The sequence below is a fragment of the Culicoides brevitarsis genome, chromosome 2, assembly GCF_036172545.1.
Source record: "Culicoides brevitarsis isolate CSIRO-B50_1 chromosome 2, AGI_CSIRO_Cbre_v1, whole genome shotgun sequence".
Classification (NCBI taxonomy): domain Eukaryota; kingdom Metazoa; phylum Arthropoda; class Insecta; order Diptera; family Ceratopogonidae; genus Culicoides; species Culicoides brevitarsis.
This window is the reverse complement of record NC_087086.1, coordinates 5,975,793-5,981,498: the sequence shown is the minus strand read 5'-3', so window position 1 is coordinate 5,981,498 and position 5,706 is coordinate 5,975,793.

Genomic DNA, 5,706 nt, shown 5'->3' with positions numbered 1-5,706 from the left:
TGGTTGTTGTGCTGCAGATGCGGGGGTTGCAGTTTCGTTCATTTTTTGCTTGAATTGCACCACCCGTAAAACTTTTTTTTTTAATTTTTTGTTTTTTTTTTTTTGTGGTTTTTGTTGCTGCTGCACTTTAATTACCCGAAAAAATTAAACAAAAGAAACAAAAGGGCGACAGCTGTTCCGATTTTTCTTCTTTTTCTTGAATTTTTGATTAAATTTTAGAAATTAACTGCATATTTTGTGGCAAATCGCGTTCGGGGGAGAAATGAGATCACAAAACATTCTTGCTGGTGCAACACAAATGTCTCCGCATTATGATGACTTTCGTACGATGAAATATTTAAAATGCACCGTATGCCGTAGGTCGCTGCTGATGAGGTACTGCACCCAATAATATTTATTCAATACTAATAAAATATTGTTTTTTGCCTGCTCCGATGGTTTTAAATTAAAATCAAGGACGGAATCTAGAAAGAAAATGAACAAACAAATAAAAAGGACACAATTATTATATTATATTTGCATTTGTTTTCACTGCGCTTCGTACTTCGGTTAGCTTGGAGGAGCTCTCGTTAGTGTCGGAGCGCGCGCGACGTACGAGAAACACACGATGTGCAACTGAACGAAATATTATTATATTTTCATTTCATTTCATTTTATATATTTTAAGTTCTGGCATAATAATAAAAACAACAAACGGAAACCGAGACAATACGAAGTCTCGTTGCGAGCGAAAATGGAGAGATTTGGCGAGAGAGAGAAAAGTGCATCCGAGAGACAATTTCTGCACTTTTTGGTCATACACGAGCGACACACGAGGGACATGTGCATGTCGTGAAAGAGTTGAAATTTGCACTTTTGTGGAGGAGACATTTCAACGGAAGAGGGAAATCACCCGATTTGATAAAATTAGGATGAACGGAAAATTTTATTTTTAATTTTTTTTTAGCTTTTTAACAGAAAAAAATAAGTTAATTAATTTATTTATTTTTTAATTAATTAATTAATTAATTATTAAATTTAATAAATTATTATTTTATTTTATTTAATTTATTTAGCTTTTTATAAAAAAAAAATTGAAAAAAAATTTTTTTTTAAAATTGAAGTTTTAATGCAATTTCAAGTTTCTCATAATATTTATTTTTTTTTAATTTAAAGTTTTTACAAATTTTATTAATTTACTTTTATTGTTTTTTAAAATATGATTTTGTTTTCAATTAATTAAATTAATTAAATAAAAAATTAATTTTTAAAAAATTTAATTGTTATAAAAAATTTTCAATGTAAAATTGTAAAATTTTAATCGAATTTATCGTAAATAAAAATAAGAATATAAATTTTATAAATTTATAAAAATAATAATTATAAATTAAAAGATTAAAATAATTAAATTTATTCAAATTAAAATTTAATTTTTAAAAATATTAAGAAAAAAAATCGAAAAGTTTGTAAACTTAATTAATTTTAAGGAATAAAAATTAAATTACTTTTTTAAAATTTAAAATTATTTAAACTATTAAAAGGCCCATTTTATTTTTCATAAAAATATTATTTAAATTTTACTTTTAAACAAATTTAATTTGACAAGTTCTCAATTTTTTTTCTAAATATTTTTAAAAATTGAATTTTAATTTAGATAATTTTAATAATTTTTTTTATTATAAATTAGTTATTTTTTTTTGTTTTTTTTATTTTCAAAAAAAAAATTTTTTAATTCAAAATTCATTTAACGAGCGTTGTCGTTATTTTTTTTTTTTGAATTTAAAAAAAAATATATATTTTTAAGGTTTTAATTTTTTATTAAAAATTATAATTAATTATTAATAAATAAATTTTTAGTTTATAATATTAAAATTTATAACTAAAAAAAAATAAAATTTCGTTAAAATCATTTAAAAATTTTTTTTAATTCAATTTTTTTTTATTTTTAGGAAAAAAAATGTTCATCCTTCAACAAATTCCTTTGCCTCAAAATTCTCTCGCATCGAGGAAAAACATTCGGCACTCACGTGCACCGCACACAAAACACCTCGTATAATCACAAAAACACACACAAAAATTTACTGAATTGCATTAGGCCGAAAGCCGAGCAACTCTTTCGTTTGGGAAGGAGAAAAATCGTTTCATTTCATCAATTAATTGGATTGCACTTTATGCCGGCAGCATTCATCGTGTCGAGTGTGTCTGCCGAAAATCTCTCGCATGCGCAAATCCTCGTGTTTATTTTAAATAAAAATGCATTTCATGTCTATGTTTTTGTTGTTTTTCCTTTTTTTGCAACGTGTACATACAAAATTTATAGTTTTTCCTTGATTGTGTGTGACTTTCGGCTCGTACAGCGTCAGTCTAACTCTATTTCCGTTTTTTGTGCGCCGCATGCTTTTTCGTGTCATTCGAGTGTTCGGCATTAATTTTAATCGCCATACGATGAAACTGCATGGAAAAACTAGTTTTTGCATGAATTAAGGTCGTCGACGAGTTACGGAGGGAAATTGTTGTATGGCGCCCGCACATCGTACACACACACACACTACTTAATCTAATTAATTACAAAATCAATATCGTCTAATTAAACGTCGTTTTTCCTCCGTGTAGCGGCACGGCGTTCGTACTCGAAGAAAATCTCATTTTTGTTCCTTTTTTAGGCGTACTCGGCATTGTTCTGTTTTTATTATTTGTTATCATTGTTTTACGTGTCGTCGTCGTCTGTGAGGCGCATGTACAATTAATTCGCTTTGTTTTCCTCCGTCTTTCGATAGTGTCTTGAGTACTTGTCTTATTAATGGGACTTTTGCATGAATTTCAAGCAAACTAAAAAAAAATCCCGAAAAAACTTCATTAAAATCCTCATTCCGCTTTCGTCACATCATTATTATTATTTATATTCACTCTCAGTCGAAAAACCCCCTTTTTGTACATTTCTGCCCAGCAAGCGAGACACAGACGATTAATTAAGGCGCATGGCTTGTGTCGACGACGACAACGACTTCCAGAGAGAGAGTGCATAAAATTGCTTAGCTACACACATGTTAGATGCTGAGTTTAGTTGTGTGTCCAGAATTCATAATTATTATTTTTCGGTGAACGGGCGGATGAATGAACCGAATAGAAAGAGCAGCATCATCAACATGAATCATGGAAGGGATGCGAAAGAAATTAATTGAAAAAAAAAATTTAGGAAAAAATTATTTTTTAACGGAAAATGCACTAAAAAGTAGAAAATAATAATTTTTACTTTTAAAAAATTTTTTTTTTCGAAATTACATTCGATTTTGAAAAAATTTCGAAAATTTGAACAAATTTCGAGTAACTTTTCGAATATTCGAAAATTTTATTTTATTTAATCAATTTTAATTTATTTTAATATTTTTTTTATTTTAATTAATTTTAAAAAAAACATTAAGTTTAAAAATTTAAGAAAAAATTATTTGAATAATAATTTAAAAAATAAAAATTAATTAATAAATTAATTATATTTTCGAACACTTTTAAATTTTTTTTACGAAAAATATTAATCAATTGATTTAAAGTTTTAAGTTTAAATAAAAAATTTGAGAAATTCGAAAAATTATTTCTTTTATGAATTCTGAGAAAATTTTATTAATAATAAAACATGTTCGAAAAAATTTTTTTTGTTCGAATATTCGAACATTTTTCGAAAATTTGTTTTTTGAAATTTATTTTAAAAATTATTTTAATTATTTTATGAAATTCTAAAATTTATTAATTTTATTAGTTTTCCTATTAATTTTATTTCGAAAATTTGGAATTTTCTAAATTATTTCAGAAAATTATGATTTTTGGATATAAAATTTATAAGAAATTATTTTTTTTTAATTTAATTTTTCTTTTGAAATTTTTTAAGAAATTTATTATTCGAAAACTTATTTTTTTTCGAAGATTTAAAAATATAATTTTTTCGAACATTAAAATTTTTTCGAAAATTCGAACTTCGAAAATTTGTTTAAATTCGAATTTTTTAAAATTATTTTTCGAAAATTTTTAAAACAAGACAAAAAGCGAATTCCATTAAAAAGCAAGTACGAGAAAAAAAAGAGTTCTTCCATAATAATGAATGAAAATCGATAAAGATCAGGAGATTAATAATAATGTGTTGTACTCGCACTTCACTGCAGGAATTGAACTTGCTTATCTATCGTCATACATTTCTGTGTGTGCCATGCGAAGTGAAGGTAATTAATATTACATTCGTACCGTATCCGCGTGTGTTCCCCGATTTATAGTTGTTGCTGTTGCTGCTGCTGCTGAAGTTAATTAAGATCATGCATAAGCAAATAAGTTGATGAATGGCATTTAGCACGAAACCCAACAAATAATTTATTTATCAGTTCAATTACATTTATATTTTATTTAAAGTACATTTATCATTGTTGCCGCTCTCGTTGCTGCTCGAAAATCGAGATGGATGTAAATCATAATTAACGCAGGCAAGTGAGCATAAAAGTCGCTGTGCACGCCAAAAATAAAAAATAAGCAGCTGTTTTCTCATAAATTTCACACCTTTTTACAACAAAATAACAAAAAAAAAAATCAACACACCGCTCGCTTGTTATCACCGCATTTATTTTCCGTTGTTTGCGCTTTGGTGCCGAGACGAACGAAAATACTCAACTTTGTGTGCGGAGGAAAAATTCTCTCCGGCGTGTGCAAAACTCAACGCGTGAGAGAAATTTCTGCTGTTGTGTAGAACGAACTGAATGAATGAACGCCGGATGAGTGCATGAAACGGGGATGAGGTGATGAATTTTTCGCGTTAATTGATTTGGAAAGGGATGTCTCGTGCAACATAATGAACTTATGAAGTGCGAATATGGATGGTTTTTTGACCTTTTGGGCTTAGAAAAGTTTGGTGTGATGTTTGAAATTGGATTAAAAATGCATTTTTCGAGGAAAATTCTGATTTTTGAAGTTATTTATAATTAAAAATTTAATTTTTTTTGTTATTTTTATTTAAAAAATGTTTTAAAAACGAGAGATTTTTAATTTTTTTGCCTAAATAATATATTTTTTGAAAAATTTAAAAAATAAAAAAAATTAAATACGTTTAAGTTTAAAATTCTTTTTTTTTTAACAAAAAATTCATAAAAAATATAAAATTTTATAATTTTTGAAATTTTAATTTATTATTTATTATTTAATTATGAATATAATTTTTTAGAAATTTAAAAATATTGTTAAAATTTTTAATAAAAGATCTATAAAAAAAAATACAAGAAATAATTATATCTCAATATTTTATAAAAAAATTGTTTAAAAAGATTTTTTCCAAATTGTAAAAAAAATAATAAAATAATAATAAAATAAAAAAATAATAAAAATAATTAAATAAATAATTATTTTTTCTTTCTTAAAAAACTTTCTTATTAAAGCAAAAATATTAAGATAAAATTTTTTTAAGAAAAAATTAATTTTTTTATCATTAAAATATTTTTTTAGTACGTTTACAAAAAAAAAAAATAATAAAATAAAATAAATAAATAAAATAAAAGAAAAAATAAATAAAAAATCCAACTTAGCAACAAAAGTCTTCTATCACGAATATTTCTCCCGAACACATTCATATTTCAATAACGATAATTACTCACAACTGCTTAAACCATCGACTATCGACCACATCCGATTAATTGCCCTACTCAACCACAATCGCTTTTGTATTTACTGTACTATTGTATTAACTAACAAATTATT